Source organism: Mastigoproctus giganteus, chromosome 8 (genome assembly GCF_048544385.1).
Source record: "Mastigoproctus giganteus isolate SK-2022 chromosome 8, ASM4854438v1, whole genome shotgun sequence".
Classification (NCBI taxonomy): domain Eukaryota; kingdom Metazoa; phylum Arthropoda; class Arachnida; order Uropygi; family Thelyphonidae; genus Mastigoproctus; species Mastigoproctus giganteus.
The window spans coordinates 229402463-229428680 of NC_143582.1; the positions used below are offsets into that span (position 1 = coordinate 229402463).

A 26218-nucleotide genomic window follows, 5' to 3' on the forward strand; every position below is an offset into this window, starting at 1 on the left:
GACTAATGTTATTAGTGGAGTCCCTCAGGGTTCAGTATTGGGGCCTTTATTGTTTTCTGTATTTATAAATGATATTGATGATGGTATATCAGGCTTAATGTCCAAGTTTGCAGACGATACGAAGGTTGGCAGGGTTGTCAAGGACACTACTGACACTATGCTGCTGCAACAGGATTTGGAAAGGTTGAGCAGATGGGCTTCGAGGTGGCAAATGAAGTTTAACATTGACAAATGTAAAGTACTACATATGGGAAACAGCAACCCCAGAGCAACGTATCAACTCTGTGGTACTACACTGACAGTGGTAGAGAATGAAAGGGACCTGGGGGTGGTGGTGCAGGCAGATATGAAGTTCTCTGAGCAGTGCAGACGAGCTGCAAGAGTAGCTCATGGTGTATTGTCAATGATATATAGGAATTTTTCTAGCAGGGATAAGGAGGTGATTATTCCCTTGTATAAGGCAATGGTCAGGCCACACCTAGAGTACTGTATACAGGCCTGGAGGCCTCATTTCAGGAAGGATGTAGAGCTGCTGGAACGAGTACAGAGAATGGCAACTAGATTGGTGAATGGGACAAAGGGGTTCTCTTACGAAGAAAGGCTTAAGTTTTGCAAATTACAGTGTCTGGAAACTAGGCACCAGCGGGGTGATCTGATAGAGGTGTACAAAGCCTTGAATGGTTTGAGCATGCTCAATGCTGATGGGATTCCTCCTCTAGCTCAGAAAAATCACCTGAGAGGGCATAAATTCAAATTGAGGAAAGACAGATGTAGGATAGATGTGCGGAAATTTGCCTTTAGCCAGCGATTGGTTGGTGGGTGGAACAGACTTCCATCCCTTGTCGTGGAAGTTGATAGCCTAAATAAGTTTAAGGCTCAGCTGGACAGGTATTTCGAACGAACAGAGGGGTGAAGTGGAAGTGGTTATTTTTATTTATTTATGTTACTTTTTTTTTTTTTTTTTGGCTGATGCTGCATAAGCTTGCTTTCTTGCATCAAATGCCTCTACTAATGCTAATGCTAATTTGCACAACCCCAGTCCATGGGTACCTCCTCTGAGTCCAGGGAAGCTCTCGTAATTATGGATAAGGGTTGCTTACTTCCATTGCCACCTCCTTTATTATAACTGGATAGATTCCATCCACCCCAGGTGCCTTTCTTGTGTTTATCTTCAACAATTTCTGCTCCACTTTACTCTCATTTATTACAAGATTATCTAACTTACTGCCAGAGTTGAATACACCTCTGGCACCCCCCCCTCCTGAATAACTCCTCATGTGTGAATGTCGATGCAAAATATTCATTTAGTTTGTTAGCTACCTGAGCTCATCAACAGTTGAACCATCGATATCAAGTGGACCAATCTGATTCATCCCATTCCCTCTAGAGTTTACATAAGTAAAAAACTCTTTGCTGTTTTTCTTTGCATCCTTTGCCAAAGATTTCTCATAATCTGCCTTTGCCTGCCTAACCTCCTTTGTAACTTGGTTACAGACCAGCTTATATCTGTCATAGGCTTCTGAGTCACATGTTAATTTATATGTATCCCATGCATTTTTCTTCTCTGTCACTTGTCTAATTAGTTCATATTACATACATTTAGGCCCACATCTTGAACAATATTTCCTTGTTGGTATGAAAAGCCTAGTAACTTCTAAGATTAATTCTTTGAATGCTTCCCATTTTGAATTTGCTGTTGGTAACATCATCAGTTGGTTCCTCCGTATAGAATTTAAATACTGTCTCAGACCACTGTTGTCACCTTCACAAAAGTAAAAATCCTTCCCTTTACCCCTGATGGTAGTTACCTCTTTGAGTAAATCCCACTTCAACACACTGTGATCACTGCCACCTAGTGGCTCCTTGATCTGCAGATTCTTGATGCATGAAGAATCATTACTGATAATCAGATCAAGAGTATTACTCCCTCTAGTTGCCTCCCGAACATGCTACTGTAGAAAACAATCATCCAATAAATCCACAAAAGTCTTGCTAGTGTGTGTGAGTGACCAACCCACAAGTTCCAGTCAATATCTGCGAAATTAAAATCCCTCATTATAAGACACTCTAATTTACTGGCCCACTCTATTTCTCTGCACAACTGCTCATTATACTCATCAGATTCATTAGGCCTATAACAACACCTACTCTCATTTTGTCTTTCCCAGTGCTTATGTCACACCAAACAGACTCAACATTGCATTGTCAACCCACATCAATTGGATGCACTTCTAGATTTTATGTGTTTCTTAACTAACAGCATAACCCCTCCTCCCTTCCTGTCCTGTCTATCCTTTCTGTACACATTGTACTCCCCAAATTCCAGTTCTGCACTACTTATGTCTACGTGACACCATGTCTCTGATATCCCAACAATATCTGCCTTTGATGTCTTGACTAGCACTTCAAGCTCATGTAACTGATGATAGGAATAACTACAAAGAAATAAACACACTAAGTTATGCCCAGGTAGCAAGTGCAAGTAAAACAGAAAATATCCAACCTAACAAACCTAAGGAAATACTCAGGACTAAGGAAAACAATATAATAATATTAAAAGCAAAACCAGACAGTGAGGCAGTCAGAGCTGTTGTGACTCAACTGAAACCCCACCTAAAGGAGATCAGAATAAGCAGTATGAGGAAAGTGAGATTATGGGGTGCTACTGGAAATAGCAAACAACATTTGAAAAAGGTAGAAACTAATCCTGAAATCTTAAATCTTGGTTTAAAACCAGAGAAACCAACGGGATAGAATCCACATATTCTATTATTTGATGTCATACAATAGCAGAATCCTGAATTTGATGTCATATGATAGAAGAATCCTGAATCTTGAGAAGGAATTAATGACAGATATATACTATAAAAATTTTCAAGAGATAATGGACAGTTTGCTGACCAGTTCCAACTCAAAAGAGTCACAAAAAGCAGGAAAAATGGTCAGATAAATATCATAGCAGAGATCACCCCAAAAATCTGGAGGCATCTACAAGAACAGCAAAGAATCTATGCTGGCTGGATCAGCCATAGATTTAGGGAGCACTTCCCTGTAACAAGATGTTATAATTGTCATAAATTTGGACACACTGCCAGGGACTGTAATCAGAAAGAATCTGTCTGTGATCACTGTGCAGTGGTTGGGCATGACTATAAAAACTGTAGAAATAAATATCAGCAGCCAAAATGTGCTACCTGCAAGGCAGCATGGCTGACTAACCATGCACACAGCATCAGGGATGAAAAATGTCCCCACTATAAGAAAATGATAAAGCAAATACAATCTAGGACCAACTATGGGCCAGATTGAAAAAAAAATGAGACTAGGCCTTTAAATCTCATCCAATTGAATGCTGAAAGAGCAACAAATGCTGTAGATCAGATCAAACTCAAATTAGAATAAAATAATATAGATATCTTGGTACTCCAAGAACCGCCCCCCCCCCACACACATGGGCAGGTTCAAGGATACCCAAGAGGCAATAAAATAATAGAATACACCCCAGGTGTCCCTTCTACAGCAATAGCGAGATTCTGGGATCCCAGTAATTTTTTTACGGTATTCAAATTCTGCTATTGATAAAAAAATACTGGTTTTCGGTAATAATTTAAAAAATAATTATCCATGATTTATTCACATAAAGGTTTTAAAATCAACAATAAATCATTAATACTGCTGAATTTGCAAATGAGGGATTGTTATACACAGTACAAATGCAACAGAAACCTGAAAACATAATGAAACTGTAAGATATAAAATCTTACAAATATATTTCTCATAGTAAGTATAGTGTGTGTGTATGTGTGTGTGTGGAAGTGGATTTCACTTAAGGAATAATGAAAACATCATTACGGAAATATTTCCATTAGTGGCAGTAAGCCTGATAGTGCAATTAGGGAATATGATGAATGATGGTATGGCAGGTGCGGAAGGGTTAAAATTAAAAACCTCATTTTGTGGCAAAGATATTCTGGCTGTTTGAAAATGTCTCCTCACCTGGTGTATCCTTCTCCTAAGTATAGTCAGTTTGGGGCACCACCACCAGGGAACTGCCTGCTTCCTTGGTTTTTTCTGTGGAATAGACAGGGCTGATGTTTTTGTTAAACTGTGTGTGCTCAACCCATTCAAGGCCTTATACACCTCAATCTCCTCGAAAATAGGAACCTCCTCTTTTCGAGAAGATTCCTCTTTTCTGTGCAAGGTCATTACTAAATGAACAATCTGTGCAATTACTAATGACCTTGCACAAATTGTTCATTTACTTACAAGAATACCGGACAATCCTAATCACACAGCCAACATGCTTGATCTTTTTCTCACAAACAACGCTTCTAAGTACACAGTCGAAGTGAGAGGTCCTTTAGGCGCTTCAGATCACAACTTCGTGATTGTCTCTTCTCCAATGGAGCCTTTATCTCACGGCTATTCCCAACCTCATGTTGTTTGGCATTACAAGAATGCCAAATGGGATGACCTGCAAGATTTCTTTTCTTCTTTTCCTTGGTCAGATTACTGTTTCAAAACTTATGATGTCAACATTTGCTCAGATCGTGTCAGTGAAATTATTCTTGTAGGAATGGAATCCTTTATTCCACACTCCACTTTAAAATCTCGTTCTTTATCTAAATTAGTTTTCCAATAAATGTGCTAAGGCTGTTCAAGAGAAGAACGTTGCATAATACTGGCAGTGATTTCTAGATGCAGATATATTCGATCGCATTCCTGATGTTACAATTTTTCCAAAATGTTTGTAAAGATGACGATCCCACTCCTGTTGAAGATTCAATCGCTTGAGAAAAAGTTCACTGCAGATAATACGCCTTGAATGTAGCAATTACACCTTGATCCATGGGTTGTAAGAGAGATGTTGTGTTAAGTGGAAGAACGCATATTTTTATATTTTCATTGAGATCAGAAATTTCAGGTGTATGGCCTAGTGCATTGTCTAAAAGCTACAAAATTTGGAACTCCTTCCTTTCATCTGTGCAGTAACGTACAACCGTCGGACAAAAATAATTTGTGAACCATTCTGTAAACAATTCTCTTGTAATCCATGCTTTCTTATTGGATCGCCAAATTACAGGAAATGTGCTTTTTATGCAATCCTTTAGAGCTCTTGGGTTTTCTGCTCTGAACACAAGTAGAAGCTTCAATTTAAAATCCCCAGATGAGTTTCCACCCAACAAAAGTGGAAACGATCTTTTGATGATTTATATCCAGGTTGGGCCTTTTCATTTTCAGCTAAAAAAGTTCGTGAGGGCATTTTTTTCCAGAACTGTCCAGTTTTGTCGACATTAAAAATTTGTTTGTCCTTGTAGCCACCTTCCTCAATCTCTCTCTCTCTCTCAGGGTAACTCGGAATTTTTTTTTTTTGGCCGGTGCAGCATAAGCCTCAGGCTTCCTTGCACCATATGGCTAATCATAATAATAATAATGTCTTCCAATTCACTGGGAAATCTTGCAGCAGCATCTTTTTTTGCACTTGCACTTTCACCTAAGATACAAACATTGTGAAGCCCAACACAGTTTTTAAATAGAAAAAACCAACGACTGGCTATAAATACTTCTTTAATCTCCTCATTTTCTTCTTTTTCCTTCAGCGTGTTATAAAGGCTCTATCCATATCAATAAAAGATGTTCGATCTTAATCAATAGCGAACCGCTTTGCTTAGTTATCACTTTCGTCATGTAAGATGCCGTAGAAATTCCCTGCTCTTTATACTGATCGTTCTTTCAAATAATCGTTTGCACTGATGCTTCATTCATTCCATTTTAACGTGTGATTTAAGCATATGATGCACCATCTTCATGGCACTTGATAAAAGTTTTTTTTTCTAATGTAAACCATTTACGTTTAGTAGTTCCACCGCTTTCATATTTTTCCTTTTTTGACTCATTGTTTCGTATTTAAAGGGGTAAAAAATAAAAAGTTTGAAAACCTATTACTATTATGTGAGATAATAGAGTTGGCATGCAGCACATATGTACGCGTAAGGCTATGACAATACAGCATATATGTGGAGTACAAGTCTAGGCTATTACTGTAAAATTTTTGACTTAAACTTAGTCAAAGTTTATTGCTTCCTCTGAAAACTAATAAATTTATTATAAGTTAAGAAACAAAAATATAAACAAACACAAGGTTTTTGGGGCGATGTAACATTATAGTCATAAAACAAACTTTATGACTATTATGGAACCTGATACCAAAGGCCTTGTCGCAGACTTAAACCCAGGTTTATATAGCGAAACCAAATGCTGTTTGAAGCCGTGCTAAGCGAGGTATTGCTGTACTTCAAACTGCTTGTGATAAGGTTATTTTGTATGGGAAATATAATGCTAGTGGCAGAATTAACTTTTACTTAGTTTATAAGAGTTTTCTTTGTCTACTGGCATTTTCCCACCTAAACTGAAAATAAAGTACTTCAAACCACTACTTAAAACGTCAGCAATTGACTTATTGCAATGAAAGTGAATTTAATGAGTATATGATGTGAGCCTTGTCGATCAATTTGGCCCTGGAGAGACTGTGCAAGGCTCAAGGGGTAGAATATTTCTCAGCCTGGTCAGTGCTTGTTAACAGGAGAGACAACTTCTACAGGAATGGGATACACTTAAATAGAAAGGGTGCAAGAATATTTGCTGATGCTATCGAGGCAGAGTTAGGTGGGTGGGAAAACTGCTAGCTTGGGGGGGGATACATGGACTAATAGATTAACAGTAGACGCTGGTAGAGGTGAAAGTGATTCTTGCACTGCTTCTATTGAAATGCAATCGAGCAGCAGTCTGGAAAGCAAGGCAATGTGGATTTCCAGGACTGCTGGAAGTCATAGTGGAACAAGTAAACACACGGGCTGTGTTAGGTTAACTAAGAGTAGAAACAAGTGCATGTATACTTCTGTGTACAGGTGACCCCCGCTTAACGCTGATAGTTCGTTCCGGAAAAAACAGAGCGCTAAGTGAATCCGCTCTAAGCGAGCGCCATATTCCCATAAGGTAACATATGTATTTGTGAGTTGCGGTCTATTCCATAGGATATTTTCTAATCAATAATAAATGGTAGTGAAAATATGCACCAATGTCTATTAAAAATATTTGATATTCAAAATTTTGTACATATAAAATATTCTACATTATATACACATATAATTATGAGGTAATTAACTAACGAAAATCATGAATTTATTAATTCAATGGCCCTGTGCTCTCGAGTTTTCGTATCTTTGGACTGAAAAATGTGTCAATTTTGGGTTGTGCTTTGGCCCTCTTCCTCCCATTGTACAACATCATGTAGGGATTCATTTCTTTCTTCAAATTTCTTATTACCTTGGCACTTCGTTCCATGTCAGGGTCGTTCTCCCGGAAATAATCACACTTTTTTTCGAAGTGTTCAAAAGCTTCACTAAGTCCTTTTGCAGTCAGCGACTTCATTGGTTTTTCATCTATAGTATCTTGATCATCATCTCCCTCAATAGCAAGCTCTTGTTCTTTTATAATTTCCATTAATTCTTCATTAGAGAGGCCATCCCTGTCGTTGTCGATCATCTCTTGTACGATGTCTTCGTTAATTTCGTGTAATCCTGCTTCTTTTCCGAGCTCAACAATTTGTGTTTTAACATTTTCAACGGAATCATCAGGTTCCTGGGAATGCTTTATGCAATTTTTCCGAACTTTCCTCCACACTCCATTCATGGTTTTCTGAGTAACTTCATCCCAGGCACTTGAAATGTTGTAGATGGCGGTTTTAAAATAAAATAAATTTTCTGTTTATACTCCGGGACGACCAAACAGTCAGAGGAGTTTACAAGATAGACAGAATACAAGAAACAGCACCATATTCAGCGGTCACGGGCTTGAACCCCGGTTACTCAAGGCACGTATACTTATACACCCGCGCGCCTGACCACTAGGCTACGGCGTTATAGGATTTCCAAAACTCCTTTAAGCTCGGTACATTTTCAGTGTTGATGGCTTTAATAGCTTGGGAAAAGGTGTTCCTTATGTAGTACGCTTTAAATGTTGCAATTACTCCTTGGTCCATTGGTTGGATCAGAGACGTAGTGTTTGGAGGCATGTAAAAAACTTTTATGTGATTGTTCAAGTCTTCTAAGTCCTCTTTGCTTGGGTGTCCTGGCACATTGTCCATGATTAGAATAGCTTTATAACCAATGTTATTTTTTGCACAATATTTTTCCACTGCAGGACAGAAGAACTCAGCATACCAATCAATGAAAAGCTGCCTGGTTACCCAAGCTTTTTTATTAGCCTTCCAGATTACAGGTAGGTTTGATATAGCTAAACCTTTAAGAGCCCTTGGATTTTCGGAATGGTAAACTAAAAGGGGTTTTAATTTAAAATCCCCCGCAGCGTTACCACCCAACAACAAAGTTAACCGATCCTTCGCCGCTTTGAAGCCTGGCATGTTTTTTTCTTCTTTCGATATGAAACTTCTTTTAGGCATTCGTTTCCAAAAAAGACCTGTTTCATCTATGTTAAAAACTTGTTGAGCAGTATAACATCCCTCTTCAATAATTTTAACAAATTCTTTTTTGAAGTTTCGGCTCCTTGTTGATCTGCACTTGCAGTTCTCCCTGTATTGCTACGTTGTGCAGGTTATAGCGCTTTCTAAATCTATCAAACCAGCCCTTACTAGAGTTAAATGGTTGTTTATTGCAGGAAAAGTACTGTAAATCAATTATGGTGTGATTCATGGAGAATGTTTATGGAATTTCCAAAACAGTAAAACAAACAAATTTTATGTACTTCGGGTGACCACAAGGTCAGAGGAGTTCAGAAGACAAGAGAATACTGTACAAGAAACAGCACCGCATTTAGCACTCATGGGATTGATTGTGTGAAAAACATTTCGCAAGTTATAATTCCCACGGTAAAACAAAAGAAGAGATAGGGAGTAAATCTATTTTTAGTATATTTCTATTACAGGTCAGAACAGAAAATGCAGACTTCGTAACAACATATGACACTGGATGGTAAATTTTTTCAACTTGTGTACTAAAAAAGAATTTCTCCCTTGAAACTATCCACACCAAGAAAATAAGATCATATTGAAAGTTTCAATTTTGTACATAGAGTAGAAATTATAAAAATAATTACTGTAGTTAATTTCATGGTGGCTATTTTCTCCTTTTGCCAAAAAAAAAAAAAAAAAAAAAGCTCGAAACAGACTGAACTGAAGACGGATTTGCCAAAAATTCAATCTGTATGCTAGTAAAATAGCGTTACAGTGAGTTTTGACAGCGTTATAGTCAGATACGGGTTATAATATAAGAACAGCGTTATAGCGAATCAGCGTAAAGCGAACCGCGTTATAACGGGGGCCTGCTGTACACCAATGCTAGCAGTATAGTTAATAAATTTGAGGACCTTGAAGTGCTTGTCAAGACATCAAAGGCAGATATTGTTCGGACATCAGAGATGTGATGTCACACAGACATAAGCAGTGTACAATTGGAATTTGGGGATGACAATTTGTACAAAAAGGATAGACAGGATAGGAAGGGAGGAGGCATTATGCTCTTAGTTAAGAAACACATAAAAATCTAAGGAAGCGCATCCAATCGATGTTGGTGGACAATGCAATGTTGAGACTGTTTCGTGTGACATAAGCTGTTGTTTGTTTGTTTGGTTTTTAGGAGCATTAACAACTAAGGCCATATTGCTATGGGGATATGCGGTGGTCATTCCCTGACCTTTCCACATCCTCCATATTTGGTAGTCACGGGCTCAAACCCCGGTTTAATCAAGAAGCGTGTGCTACACACTGCCTCCTGCCCACCTGGCTATGGAGGCGTCCTGACATAGCACTGGGAAAGGAAAAATGAGATTGGATGTGTTATAGGCCTAATGAATCTGATGAGTATAATGAGTAATTGTGCAGAGAAATAGAGTAGACCAGTAAATCAGAGTGTCTTATAATGGGGGATTTTAATTTGCCAGAGATTGATTGGAATTTGTGGATTGGTCACTCACACACTAGCAAGGCTTTTGTGGATTTATTGGATGATTGTTTTCTACATCAGCATGTTTGTGAGGCAACTAGAGGGAGTAATACTCTTGATCTGATTATCAGTAGTGATCCTTCATGCATTAAGAATCTGCAGGTGGCAGTGATCACAGTGTGTTGAAGTGGGATTTACTTAAAGGGGTAAAAGGAAGGGTTTTTGCTTTCGTAAAGGTGAGAACGGTGGTCTGAGACAGTATTTATATTCTATACAGTGGGACCAACTGATGTTATCAACAGTAAATTCAAAATGGAAAGCATTCAAAGAAATAATCATGGAAGCTACTAGGCTTTTCATACCAACTAAGAAATACTGGTCAAGATTCAGACCTAAATGAATGTCAGATGAACTAATTAGACATGTGGCAGAGAATAAAAATGCAAGGGTACATATAAATTAACAGATGACAGAAAAGCCTATGATAGATATAAGCTGGTCTGTAACCAAGTCACAACAGAGGTTAGGCAGGCAAAGGCAGATTACGAGAAATCTTTGGCAAAGGCTGCAAAGAAACACAGCAAAGAGTTCTTTACTTATGTAAACTCTAGAAGGAAGGGGATGAATCAGATTGGTCCACTTGATATTGATGGTTCAACTCTTGATGATCCTGATCAGGTAGCTAACAAACTAAATGAATATTATGCATCTACGTTCACACACGAGTAGTTATTCAGGGATGGGAATGCCAGTGGTGTATTAAACTCTGGTAGTAAGCTATATAATCTTGTAATAACGTGAGGAAAGTGGAGGAGAAATTGTTGAAGATAAACATAAGAAAGGCACCTGAGATGGATGGAATCTATCTAGTTATATTAAAGGAGGCAGCAAAGGAAGTAAGCAAACCCTTAGCATAATTATGACATTGGGGTCACATATGTGACCCCAATCCACAAAGGAGGATCAAAGGGAAACACAGGTAATTAGACCTGTTAGTTTAACTTCTGTTCCAGGGAAATTAATGGAGGCATTGGTTAAAGAAGCATTGCAGGATCATCTAGACAAGACTTCAGTTATAGCTCGGACACAGCATGGGTTTGTTAAGGGGAAGCCTTGTCTGACCAATTTGATTGGATACTATGGTGTCGTCAAAAGGGAACTGGATGCAAAGAATAATTTTGATATCATATACTTGGATCTTAGAAAGGCTTTTGATACTGTTGCACATGGTGGACTACTGCACAAACTGGAGCAGTGTGGCACAGGGTGCAAATTGCTGCTGTGGATGAAGGGATGGTTGAGTGGGTGAAGATAGAGTTGTAATCAGTGGTCACTGCTCTTCGTGGACTAATGTTATTAGTGGAGTCCCCCAGGGTTCAGTGTTGGGTCCATTGTTGTTTTCTGTATTCATTAATGATATTGATGATGGTATATCAGGCTTAATGTCCACGTTTGCAGACGATACAGAAGTCAGTATGGTTGTTAATGACACTAATGACAGTACGCTGCTGCAACAGGATCTAGAAAAATTGAGTAGATGAGCTGAGAGGTGGCAAATAAAGTTTAACATTGACAAATGTAAAGTACTGCATATGGGAAGCAGTAACCCCAGAGTAACATATCAACTATCAGTGTAACATAACACTGATAGTGGTAGAGAATGAAAAGGACCTGAGGGTAATTGTGCAGGCAGATACGAAGTTTTCTAAGCAGTGCAGACGGTTTGCAAGAGTAGCTCATGGTGTTTTGTCAATGATATACAGGAATTTTTCTAGCAGGGATAAGAAGGCTATTATCCACTTGTATAAGGCAATGGTCAGGTCAGCCACACCTCGAGTAATGTATACAGGTCTGGAGGCCTCATTTTAAGAATGATGTAGATCTGTTGGAATGAGTACAGAGAAGAGCAACAAGATTAATGAATGGAACAAAGGGTTGCTCATACGAAGAAAGGCTTAAGTTTTGCAAATTACAGTGTCTGGAGACTAGGCATCTGTAAGGTGATCTGACTGAGGTGTAAAAAACCTTGAATGGTTTGAGCATGCTTAATGCTAATGGTAATCTTCCTCTTGCTCAGAATAATCGCCTGAGAGGGCATAAATTCAAATTAAAGAAAGACAGTTGTAGGATAGATGTGCGAAAGTTTGCCTTTAGCCAGCAGGTGGTTGATTGCTGGAACAAACATCCATCTGTCGTTGTTGAAGTTGATAGCTTAAACAGATTCAAGGCAGAACTAGACAAACATTTGGTGCGGGTGAATGGATGAAATGAGAAGGGTGTGTGTGTGTGTGTGTGTGTGTGTGTGTGTGTGTGTGTGTGTGTGTGTGTGTGTGTGTGTGTTTAGCTGATGCTATATAAGCTTGCTTTCTTGCATCATGTGCTAATGCTAATTCGGAAATTATGGCTGAAAAATCAAATAATGACAAAATTCTGAACAATGACTTAAAAGACTCCTCTGAAAATGAAGCTAGAGTGCTCATGGAGAAAGCTCCTATAAATGAGGAAAATGGTAATGAACTGGATAGCTGGCATCCTGGCCTCCTTAGTATTAAGAATGGCAGGAAAAGGAAAAAGCAAATAAATATAGAAATTCCAGAGATGCAACAAAAGACAGAAGAACTAAAACTAGACTACTTAACAAATTTGACTGACCCTATCAAACAGGCAAAGGAAACAGGGGGTTTATTGGCGCATCAGCAACTGAGGCTATAATGCGGCAAAGGAAACCAGACTGTATCTAGAAGAATATATGCACAAGCAAACCAACAGGATTACTTCTGCAATTAGGCTGCAGATAGTGAACTGTTGGTCACTTCTTGAGCAGCACCTGATTGAATTAAACACAGAGAACCAAGTGTTAAAATCAAAATTAGAGATTACAACTGAATAGAAGAACTATAAAACAATGAACACAATAACCTATGCCCAATGTGCAAAGGTTAATGGCAAATAGGACATAACTAGAGCTAAACAAAAAACTACCAAGCAACCTAATATAAACAAGGAAAGCAACATTTTTATTCTGAAAGCAAAAAGTGACTCTACCCGTAAAACCAGTGAGGCAGTTAAGGACACAGTGGTAACAAAGTTGAGGCCTCATCTGAGAGAAATAAAGATAAACAACATGCGAAAAATCAGGAATAATAGAGTCCTGATCGAGGTAGCAAGCAAAGAAGATCTAAGAAAAATAGAAAACCATCCTGAGGTGGAAAAACTGAGCTTGCTCCCTGAAAAACCAAAAGGGAAACACCCAAATATATAATCTTTGATGTACCTGTGTCAGTAATAGAAAAAGAATTCATGATGGACATCTACTTCAAAAACTTGAACAATGAAATGACAATAGATGAATTTGCTGCTGAGTTCCTGTTGAAAAGAGCAACAAAAAAAACAAAAGAAATGGACAGCTCAACAATTCACAAATTACACCAAAATTTTGGAAGGTATTGGAGGGACAACAGAGAATCTATGCTGGCTGGATCAGTCATAGATTTAGGGAACACTTCCCTATCCAAAGATGCTTTAACTGCCATGAACATGGTCACATTACCAGAGACTGCAGTCAGAAAGAACATGTGGTGGTCACTGTGCAGTAGCTGGCCACAATTACAAAAATAAGTCTCAGCAACCAAAATGTGCTACCTGCAAGGCACAGGGCTGACTGACTATACATGTAGTATCATGGATGATAAATGCCCCAGTTACAAAAAAAATGGCAACAAAACTTATACAATCTAGGACCAACTATGGGCCAGATTGAGAAAATAAATGTGACTAGGGCTCTAAATCTCGCCCAATTGAATGCTCAAAGTGCAAGAGCTGTTGTAGATCAGATCAAACTCAAATTAAAAGAAAATAAAATAGATATCTTAGTACTCCAGGAGCCCTATGGGTAGGGTTCAGGGATACCCAAGAGGCTATAGAATAATAGAATATATCTCAGGTGTCCCTTCTACAGCAATAGTAGTTAAAAATACTGACCTTACAGTCACAAAGGTGGGTCACTTCTACTCCACAGTGGGAGTGTGTGCCCATATCACCAGTGCTGTAGGACAATTTTATGTTATTTCACTATATTCCAGACCAGATGAAGATATAAATCCAACTATTGAATACCAACAATAGTCGCAAACTTGCTACCTACTGCAAATATCATAGTGTGTGCTGATGTCAACTGCCGGTCAGCCTTATGGCATAGCCTTAAGGAAGACAGAGCAGGCACACAACGGCCAGATACTATCAGACTATATAGCCACCTCACCCTTTCAAGTGCTAAACCAACCAACTGACCTCTCAACTTTTAGCAGTATCATGTGGGAGAATAAAATTGATGTTACTCTTGCCACCAATTCAATAGCTTATAAAATCACAAACTGGTGTGTGCAGCCAGCCTGGACCACAGCAGATCATAGAGCCATTTCCTTCAATCTAAACAGGTAATTACAAACAACTCAACACTCCCTGTTGGATATAAAAGGTATAACCTTAAAAGGGCAAACTGGCAGATTTTCGCAGAACATACAGCAGCTGAGCTGCAAAAACAGGAAAATGAGTGGTCTAGATCAAGCAACTGTAGCCCGGATGAGCAAGCACTCTGACAAACATTTTAAAAAAAACGGCAGCCCTGTCTATCCCGCAGAGGGCTGTATACTCAGGAGAAGGGTACACCAGGCAAAGAGACATTTCCAAAGAGCCAGAACATCTTGGCCACAAAATGAGGTGGATGCACTAAGAGATTCTTATAGAACTCTCAGGAATCAGTATACAGCCCTCATAAGAGACATCATCATATTCAAGCTATTCCTAACTGGTCACCTGGGCCTTAGCCCATCTACCAATATTTCATAACTGTTTATTTGTTACAATTTTCTTAGGTCAATCAACCTTAACAAAACAACAATTACAAAGTCTAACTTGACTTATGACAACAAATTAAAGAAAGCACAACCTTTAGCCTCGCGGGGGAGACGGCGTCTCCGGCCCCCTCACGAGTTTCCGTCCCCACCGCGAGGAGGTAGGTTGCCCTATCTAGCAAACATTGTCTGACACCTCTCAGACTAAATAATAATACAAATTTCATTCAATACAAATTGATCTTACAAAATTATCTCACAATCAATGCATACACACACCTGTCCGGTTCCTGCAAACCCCAACACAGACGCCACTGTGACTGACGACCCCAGTCACTGCTGGGAGAAGTCTTTTTCAATCACTGGAAGAGGAGAAGCCCCCCGCATGACACCACTAATCCTGTTCTGTACGTCTCTTTAGGGTATCAACCGCTTTTAGATATTCTGGACATATCCGATTATTAGCATCATGCTCAGAAGGCATCCTCCTCCGCCAACAATTTACACATTTTGGAGCTTCTGCTCTTTGCGTACAAGACTTGAATGTATGTCCACTCCCAGCACAGTGACTGCAGAACTCGCCCGCGTCACAGTACCGGGCTACATGGCCATACGCCATACATTTGTAACATTGTGTTGGAGTCCACAATTCCCGGACACGGTGTGAACTCCAATTTAAAAATACTCTAGAATATTTCAACAAGTATCTTCGTATGCGTGGGGAAACCTCCACCACTACATTATATCCTGAGGAATTCCTTGCTTTATTCTTTGCTAATATTTTTATTTCAGAGAGCACTTGGTCCTTATTGTCAAATCCATCCACCAAATTCCTTTCCCATAATTCGTTATTAAAGGACTCACGATCTACATCTGAACTAACGTCGAAAATAACCAGTCTGGGAAGTCGGCGAAGGGGCCTTTCTACCTCCATTCCGAACTTTTGCACCTCTGTGCATTCTTCAATTTTCTTAACGTCCAGCTCAGAAGCAGTTTCGATCATAACCCTTTTGTTTCGTATGGGACAAACTGATACTACCTTGACATTAGTTAAAACCGGTGCAACTCGTGCCATTAACTCGGTCTTTACTTGGTCACTGGTATTATATCTATCCGCATTAGCCTTCACTATAACTGATTTATTCTTGGATCTAATCTCACTCGCATTAGCCGCCTCTGCATATGATCTTAATTCAGGAACTTGTTCTGCTTTTCCTTTTTCCATTAAAGTATTCAACTTGGTCTCTAGACTCGCACTAACCGCCTCTGCATATGATCTTAATTCAGGGACTTGTTCTGCTTTCCTTTTTCGTTCCTTTAAAGTGTTCAACTTCGTCTCTAAACGTACATTCCTTATAGTCAAAGACTCCACATACATTACCATCTTGTCCCAATATCCCATTACAATATTCAAGTCGTGTGCGCTCGGCTTATTCAAAGCCGACACAAAAAGCCGTAGCTTAGTTCTATAAGACTCTAATTCCTGCAAGGTAATAGGTTCTAGGTTACACTGTATCTGTTTCGAAATCTTCTTCATAACTGTACGTGTCTTTTCCTGTGAACTTTTCCCCTCTGGAATCCTTTTCTTCTCAGATGGTCGACTCAAGACCTTTTCTGATTCTTCTTCACTCGAAGACTCGGAGCTTCCCTCCGAAGACTCTGCCGAAGATTCTTTTCCTGACTCCTCGACCGGAGGAACAGGGATCTTCCTTCTCGTTTTTGGCATATATCACAAAATTTAGATCACACGAAATTACAAAAAGAACCAACCAAAATAGGCTCAATCTGCCAGCTGAGGAATCACCTCAGCTGCCCAGCCCAGACCACTAGGAGGAAGAGCCTCTTCAAAATAATTTATTGCACAGGGATCAAACAAAACAGCCGCACTATCAATTGACAAATCAAGTCGCAATGATAAAGTTCTGACCAACTATTCAATAAATCATTTGGCACCTGGGCCCCTCATAAGAGACAAGAAAAAGGAATGCTGGAGTCACTTGTTGGGAACTACTGGAAATAATAACTCTTGGGGAGTTATCTACAGAATAGTGACCAACAAGCCGGCAAGAGGAGATGTCTTAGAAACTACTGTCAAACCAGATGGAATCCCAACCCTGTGTTGGGTGGATTCTGTAAATAACCTCCTAGACAGTATCATTCTGACTAAAACTGGAAATCATTCCCCCACTCAGCTGGACATTATAAAAGAAAACACTGAATATGACAATGCCAATATCGAACCTCTGTTTACTATACAAGACTTAGAAACAGCACTATCTAAAACAAAAAAACAATAAATTGATCTCTTAGAAGTTGAGATTAATTAGTACTTAAATATTTAAATTTACTTATTAAATTTAAAATTAGTATTTAAAAAAAAATATATATATATATATAGGAACAATTTATAAATATTTTATATAAAGTAATATAATATAATCCAGATCGGATTAATGCCATCTATATTAGATAGTACATTACATCCGTCGTAATATATTTTATTATAGCCTTAGTAAAATAGGTACGTGCTATTTAATCGGATATTATGTTAGTTATGTTGGTAGAGGCATTATGTTAGTTATGTTGGTAGATTTATATATATATAAATATATATATAAATATATATATTTATATAGATTCGGTTTTATATTTTCGGCCTCTACCAACATAACTAACATAATATCCGATTAAATAGCATTTAAGGAATTGGCAGCAGATTTTCGAGAACTCGAAGCTGATTGAGCTGGACAAGGTTTCTCAAAATGGAAAGTTGAATGCAATGCGCTATCATCGGCAAAACTATGGATAGGATTTCCAGTCAATGGAAGAAGGTCATCGATATTCAAGAGGAAAAGAGTGGGGGAAAGAACTGAACCTTGGTGGACACCGGCATTAGTGGAGAAGTTAGAAGACAAGAGAGCCATCTACCATCACCCTCAGTGAGCGATCAGAGAGAAACTGGATAACCAATTACTAAAAACAGTTGGCAAACCATAAGATGGAAGCTTGTTTAGAAGACCTTTATGCCAAACACGATCAAAAGCCTTTGAGATGTCAAGAGCAACTACCTGTGTTTCACCGAACCTTTCCATTGAATTAGTCCATAAATGGCTAACATAAGCCAGAATATCACCAGTGGATCGACACTGACGGAATCCATACTGGCGATCGTTGATCAGACGGAAGGTTTCTAGGTAGTTTAAGAGTTGGCGGTTAATTGATTTCTCCATTACTTTAGAAAGATTAGAAGTAATTGCAATGGGACGATAATTGGATGGATGGGATTTGTCACCCTTTTTAGGAACTGGCTGGATATGAGCAAATTTCCAAGCAGAAGGAAAAACACCTTGGGAATAAGAAAGTGAAAAAAGGCGGCAAAGAATAGGAGTAAGTTCAGGAGCACAGGTTTTGAGAACAAGTGGAGAAATACCATCAGGACCTGGAGCTTTCTTAGCATCAAGATTCATCAAAATCCTTCTGATATCCTTTTGACAGAAGACCACAGGAGGCGTTGAATGGAGCGTGTTAGGAATGGTGGGAGGTGTTTTACCAAGATCATTAATACATGAGCTCGAAGAAAAATGGGATGCTAGCAGGTCAGCTTTATCCTTCGCTGAAGTGACAACAGAACCATCTGGTTTGGACAGAGGTGGGAGCAGAGATGGGCAAAAGTTGCGGCCAATAGCTTTGGCAAGAGACCAGAATGCTCGGCTACCATTAAGGCAAGAAGCAAGTTTTCTACTCTTAGCCTGTTCAAACTCTAGTTTGGACTGATTAATAAATGCTTTACAATTGTTGCGAGCTTTGGTGTAGGCAGAAAATGAAACTGAAGAATTAGAAACAAGCCAATTACGATATGCAACATTCTTCTCTTGGACAGCCTTAGCACATTTACTGGAAAACCAAGGTTTAGATAAAGGACGAGATTTTAAAGTGGAGTGTGGGATAAAGGATTCCATTCCTGCAAGAATAACGTCACTGACACGATCTGAGCAGACATTGACATCAGAAGTTTTGAAACAGTAATCCAACCAAGGAAAAGAAGAAAAGAAGTCTCGCAGGTCATCCCATTTTGCATTCTTGTAATGCCAAACAATACGAGGTTGGGAATAGCCATGAGATAAAGGTTCCATTGGAGAAGAGACAATCACCAAGTTGTGATCTGAAGAGCCTAAAGGACCTCTCACTTCAACCTTGTACTTAGAAGGGTTGTATGTGAGAAAACGATCAAGCGTATTGGCTGTATGATTAGGATTGTCCGGTATTCTTGTAGGTAAATGAACGATCTGTGCTAGGTCATTAGTAATTGCAAAAGCCTCAGCATCTCGACCTGCTGGGTCAGTGTGACTAGAAAACGGAAGCCAGCTGGAGTTGTGAACGTTAAAATCACCAAGGAAAATTACCTCACTGTTAGGAAAGTTGGACTGGAGAAAGTCAAGTTGCAAAGAGAGGAAGTCAAAGAGCTCCAAGTGATTAGTGGAGTTGGGAGAATGGTAGAGACAACAGATGAATTTTACACAATGAGGCAGAGAGATTTTAAGCCAGAGAAGATCAAAGAGAGGAGATTCCAAATTGCCAAGTCCCTGACAGAGAATATCAGAACGGACATATGCACAAGTACCACCTTTGAGGCAAAAGGAATCATACAGCAAATAATTTGGACATCTGAGATGAGCAGTAGTTGAATCAACTGATAACTGAGATTCAGTCAGAAAAAGTACATGGGGTTTGGAAGACTGCAAGTGGAAATGGACATCGTTGAGATTGGAATTGAGACCACGTATATTTGTGAAATGAATTAGGAAGTCCTTGGGAGGTTTAGGTCTTTTCGCAGATAAGCTTGCTCTATTAGTTTGACAATTCATGGTGTATTCAATAGTAAGAAAAAGTGGGTGGGACATGCTGTATGAAGTAATGAAATTTTTGGATATGGCGTACACGTGGTAAGAATATACCCAGATCCTTGACATAACGTGGCCTCGCCAATGCTCCCCGCATACACACTACTCGGACTCTCTCCAGTCACTATCTGGCAGAGTAGAGGTAGCAAGATTATACACTAGCTGATCCGGAAGCCTCCTAGAGAGTTACCAATAGGTTTGGTCCGGTGTACTATCTAGCGGCCGGCCTGCGAACACCGTTTTAGAGCTGTACCCTCGAAATGTAAGGAATATTGGATCTCGCCACGACATTCATCTTAACCTCAAAAATCATCAATCATACTGCATGATGGAAGAGATAGGGAAGGGTTGGCCGGAACTTAGCTCTAGAGACTAAACATGGGTTCCAGCACTTCAAGCCTCCAATAAGCAAAGTGGTAGTATTTCACCGGTTGATGAGAGTCATCTACCACCTAGTACTGCCTGGTAACATAGAGGGGTAGCGTTCCTCCATGTGGTTTGGGCGCCACACCTCAACCCCTGCCTACGTTGGTTCACACCTGGGTGGTCACCCACCATGTACTTGTGCATGAAGGTTATACCCAGGATTACTAACAGTCCCACCATCGTGAAGGTGCAAGCAGAGGATTTGGCTGTCATAGACCGTCCGGACTTCGCCCAAATTGGGTCCACTTGACTTGAGTGTCACCCGAATATCAGTTCCATCAGCGTTTTAGACTCCCAGGTAGCAAGAACAGCTTGTCTGGCATATCTGAGAGAATGTCTGTGACAACCTCAAGGACCAGAACTTGAAGTGGTAGAACCCATGTTTAGTCTCCAGAGCTAAGTTCCCTTCCCCATCTCTTCCATCATGCAGTATGAGTGATGACTTTTGAGGTTATGATGAACATCATGGCGAGATCCAATCTTCCTTACATTTCAAGGTTACAGCTTTAAAACTGTGTCCCCATGCCGGCCGCTAGGTAGTACACTGTACCGAACCTATTTGTAATGCATTAGGAGGCTTCCAGATCAGCCTAGTGCATAATCTTGCTACCTCTACACTGCCAGATAGTGACTGCAGGGAGTCTGAGTAGTGGGTATGCGGGGGAACATTGTTGAGGATCTGGGTACAGTACGAAATGCCGCGAATACCGAAAACACGAATACTGAGTTATGGCTCCCATAGTAATAAAGGGGTTCCGTTTCAAAGTATGAAATATATAAGAAAAACTAGTCTAAAATTTTGTCTATGTATGTATAACATGTACCTTGATAATATGACTATATGCATAGACGGTACACAGTGAAATGCAAGCATATGGCATCGAAATGAAAACAAGAAACAATTAAATATTAAATGTAATATTTATTAGAAATTTCAAACAAATCTTTCAAACCAGCGTCTTTGCTAGCTAAAAAACCTATCCCGCCAGTGCTATCACCAGTTTCGCTTAAGTGTTGATAAAGGAGTTTGCCTTTTCACAAATGATGAGTGAATTTAACGGAATTTTATTTTGAGTTCGGTCTTCTATCCACAGATTTAAAGATTTTTCCATTTTTTCTAATTTAACATCACGAGTTACAGAGCAAATTTTTGAAGCAATTAGCTCGTTTTCACGGACACTACGGCGGATTTTTTCTTCCGATTTCTTTATTGATCGTACCGTTGACTCATTGATTTTATAATGTTTTGCTACTGAGAAGACACTTTCACCATTAGAAATTTTGTCTAATAACTCAATTTTATTCGCTAATGTCATCACCTTCTTTGATCTTTTCACATTTCCCTTGTTATTCGTAGCCATATTTTTGTACGGGTTAGAAAGAACTTGTCCACAATAAAGTCATTTTCTTCCGTTAACACACTCGAAAAAGTCTGTTTTACACTGCAAAACGGTAAATTTATCACTTTTGTAAGCATATCAATTTATAAATTTGTTCAATTTATAAGCATATAAATTAAAAGCAAACGACGAAACCTTCCATGACAAGCGCATAACACATATTGAACAAGGATTAGCGAGAAACATCCACGCTCATGATTTTGTCACCCCTCTCCCCCCACCCACTGAGCGCTGTTTTGACCGGGAAAGATAATTTTAGCCACGCCCATGTTTTTTTATGGCGGAAAATGTTCACGGCGCTTTAAAATTCACATTTTTTCAGGTTTAATTTTATATTAAATCAGCGACCGTGAATACGCGAAACCACGAATACAGATACCGCGAATAGCAAGGGTTTACTGTATATTCTTAACACGTGTACACCATATCCATAAATTTCATTTTTACTTCATACAGCAGATCCCACCCACTTTTTCTTACTATTGAATACACCAAGTACTGTCAAACTAATAGAGTAAGCTTATCTGCGAAAAGATAAACCTCCCAAACACTTCCTGGTTCATTTCACATATATAAGTAGTCTCAATTCTAATCTCAAAGAAGTCGATTTCCATTTGCAGTCTGCCAAACCCCATGTACTTTTTCTGACAGAATCTCAGTTATCGGTTGATTCAACTACTGCTCATCTCAGTTGCCCAAATTATTCGCTGTATGATTCCTTTCACTTCAAAGGTGGTACTTCTGCATATGTCCATTCCGATATTCCCTGTCAGAGACTTGGTAATTTGGAATCTCCTCTTTTCAATCTTCTCTGGCTTAAAATATCTCTACCTCATTCTATAAAATTCGTCTGTTGTCCCTACCGTTCTCCCAACTCCACTAATCACTTTGAGCTCTTTGACTTCCTCTCTTCGCAACTTGACTTTCTTCAGTCCAACTTTCCTAGGTGATTTTAATGTTCACAACTCTAGCTGGTTTCTGTTTTCTAGTCACACCAACCCAGCTGCTAGAGATGCTGAGGCCTTTGCAAACTTTTAACTACCTAGAAACCTTCCGTCTGATCAACGATCGCCAGTATGGTTTATGTTACCAATTTATGGACTAATTCAATGGAATGGTTCGGTGAAACACAAGTACAAAGGGTACTAGGAAAGTTTTGCAATACAGCTTTGTTTATTTAATTTTTTCAAAGTAATTTCTCTACATTCAATACACCTCTCCATCCTCCGAAACCAATCTTTAAACCAGTTCTGCCAAGTTTCACTAGGGAGTAAAGCACACTCGTTGTCCCAAGCCCGTAGAAGGTCCTCATCACTGGAAAACCGCCTCCCTTTTAGCTTCATTTTCACATGCGGGAACAGTGCAAAGTCGCAGGGAGCAAGGTCTGGTCTGTAGGGAGGGTGCTCGAGAAGTTTCAGTCCTGTCGTCAAATATTCGGTGCAGGCTTTGGCGCGGTGAGCTGCAGCATTATCGTGATGGAGGTACCAGGTGTCCATTCTTGACTTTGGCCGCAGGTTCTTCATAGATCCAATGACTTTAGGCAGGCATTGTTCAGTATACCACTTAGCTGTGACTGTCTTCTGCGTGTCCAAAATGACACGTTCCACAATTCCACTCGATTTGAAAAATACAGCTATCATTTTCTTCTTTACAGATCGGGATTTTCTGACAATTACGGGTGTGTTGTCATCATCAAAGACCCAAACTTTGTTTTGAGCCTTGGTCGGCAGATCGTAATAGTACAGCCAAGTCTCGTCACCTGTCACGATGTTGTTCACATACCGAGATTGTCCCTTATCAAACTTTTTTAACATCTCCCGGCACTAAGTCACACGTCGTGTCATCTGCTCTTCGGTCAGTTGATGTGGCACCCAGAGAGAACAAAGTTTCTTCACGTGCAAATGATCTTGCAGAATCGAACGAATTGCTGGTGCATTTAGGCCCAAAGTATCCTCTATCTGTTGGTAGGTGACTCACCTGTTTTCGTCAAGCATTTTCCTCACAGCAGTAACGTTTTCCTCCGTAACTGACGTTCGTGGCCTTCCCGGCCTCTCAGAATCCTCCAGAGTGAAATTTCCCCTTTGGAATTCTCTATACCACCTGAATATCGTTGCACGATGTGGACAATCATCATCTAGTGCAAAAGTCATTTCTTCTAAGCACTGGTCTATGGTTAAACCACGCACGAAATTATACCGCAACTGTCCTTATCTCATTTCGTGACGACGATGCCATTGCAAGCACTTTACACTCTCACTACTAATGATTAACTGACATAGACTTGGCGCGGCGGCTACTATGCACGTATGAACATGTCTCAACATGCAGCAACAAGCAGCTTCCTGTGATTCGTTGTTGCGTCATATTGCAAAACTTTCCTAGTACCCTTTGTAGTTGCTCTTGATATCTCAAAGGCTTTCAATCGTGTCTGGCATAAAGGTCTTCTAAACAAGCTTCCATCTTATGGTTTACCAACCGTTTTTTGTAATTGGTTATCCAGTTTTCTCTCTGATCGCTCACTAAGGGTGATGGTAGATGGCTCTCTGTCTTCTAACTTCTCCACTAATGCCGTTGTCCCCCAAGGTTCAGTTCTTTCCCCCACTCTTTTCCTCTTGTATATTAATGACCTTCTTCCATTGACTGGAAATCCTATCCATAGTTTTGCCGATGATAGCACATTGCATTCCACTTTCCATTTTGAGAAACCTTACCTACTCAGCCAGCTTCAACTTCTTGAAAATCTGCTACCAATTCCCTAAATGCCGATCTTCAGGTAATTCTCCAGTGGGACAAGGATAACTTAGTTGATTTCAACCCTTCTAAAACTCAGTCTTCTCTTATATCTCGCAAAAAGGATTCGTCTGCTCCTACCCTTATCTTTGGTGGCACTCTGATTTCTATGCAAAATGATATATCTCTTTTGAGGATTACCTTGAGCTCTAATCTCTCTTGGTTACCATTCTTCAGTGGGGCAAGTTGTCCTTGCCCCACTGAAGAATGGTAACCATACTAACCACGGTTCACCAGCATCAGCGGCGCCTCCATAGCCAGGTGGGAAGGGGCAGCAGTGCGTAGCACAGGCTTCTTGATTAGACCGGGGTTCGAGCCCCTCACCACCAAATACGGAGGATGCGGAAAGGTCAGGGAATGACCACCGCATATCCCGGAGCAATATGGCCTTAGTTGCTAATGCTCCTAAAAACCAAATAACAAACAAACCAGCATCAGCGCCTGCAATGGGCACGCGAGCATTGAAACTGGATCGTGAGTATTGGAAGTAGATCGTCTGATTGATGAATCACGTTTCCAGTTGCACCATGTGGACGGCCATGGCTGGCCAGTTACGAGTGCGTTGTTTACCCGGGGAAGTGATGGCACCTGGATGCACAGTGGGACGAAAACAAGTTGGTGGCGGCAGTGTCATGCTTTGGGCCATGTTCTGCTGGGATACCCTGAGTCCAGTCATCCATGTGCCGGACACTGACATCTATCACCTACCTAAATATCATTGCTGACCAGGTACACCCTTTCGTGGCAACGGTCTCCCCCTCTGGCGGTGCCATCTTTCAGCAGAATAATGCGCCATGCCACACCACCCGGATTGTTCGAGTCTGGTTAGTGGAACATGAGGAAGACTTCCGGGTATTGCCCTGACCTCCAAATTCCCCAGACATCAATCTTATTGAGTATCTGTGGTTTTTATTGGAACAGCAACTCCGATATGCGGCATTCAACCACGGACCTTACAAGAGTCAAAGGATCTGCTGGTTACGTGTTGACACATTTAGAAATCTTGTAGCATCCATGCCTCACCGGGTACGAGCTGTTTTGGCTGCACACGGAAGACCAACATCATATTAGGATTAGGTAGATGTTTTGGCTCATCGGTGTATATAGCATATAATTTACTGTACGGAGAGAAGCCACATAATGTCCTTTCGCAACTATAATATAAAAGTCTGTTTTGTTTCCTCTTTATCGTTTGCTAAAATATCACACACTTTAATTCTATTACAAGAGATTTTATTATAGAACTTAGAATACAACTTATAAAAACCGAGGTTCTTTTATTTCTTGCCAAAAAATGTTTTACAAAGCATTAAATCTCTCTTTTAATAATTTTCCCTTTTATATAGGCGTAGCTGATAAAAACAGAGCTATGCTAACCGTTACAGGGAGACACTGACTACAGTTAAACTTGATTCTAACTTTGCTTAAATATTTTATCTAAAGTGGCATAATTTTAAAAAAACATTCTTATGTTTAAAAGTTCTGCATTTTCATGCTTAAAATAGTTGCTTTTCCACCTTTTTAACTTTAATGAGTGAGATATACAATCGGCACATTCATAATTGCCCAATGCGTTAGAATAGTCCAAGTATTTTTCTTGGCCACGAATGTTTTTCTTAAAAGTAAACAATCATCCCATGAATGTGATGCTACAAAGAACAAATTTAAAGTCTGTCTGATAAGGAGCAGAGTGAGTCGATGAGAGATCATTAACAACCTTACTGCTGCTAGGAGTAAGAATAAGACAGACTTTGGAACAATAACCCAAATGTGGAAACAATATTCAGGGATAAGGTTGTTTTGTGATTTATACAGCCAAACAGTTGTTTAAGAGAAAAGTTAAAGCAAAAATAGAAGGCTTTAGTTTTTTCAATGTAGAGATAGCAATA

General features: G+C 39.7%; 1 protein-coding gene across 2 annotated transcripts in view; it reads right to left on the reverse strand.

Moving 5' to 3' along the window:
* LOC150082405 (uncharacterized) overlaps positions 1–26218 on the reverse strand; it is a 267788-nt gene that overhangs the window by 104435 nt on the left and 137135 nt on the right. The gene's annotated exons all lie outside the window — the stretch shown is intronic.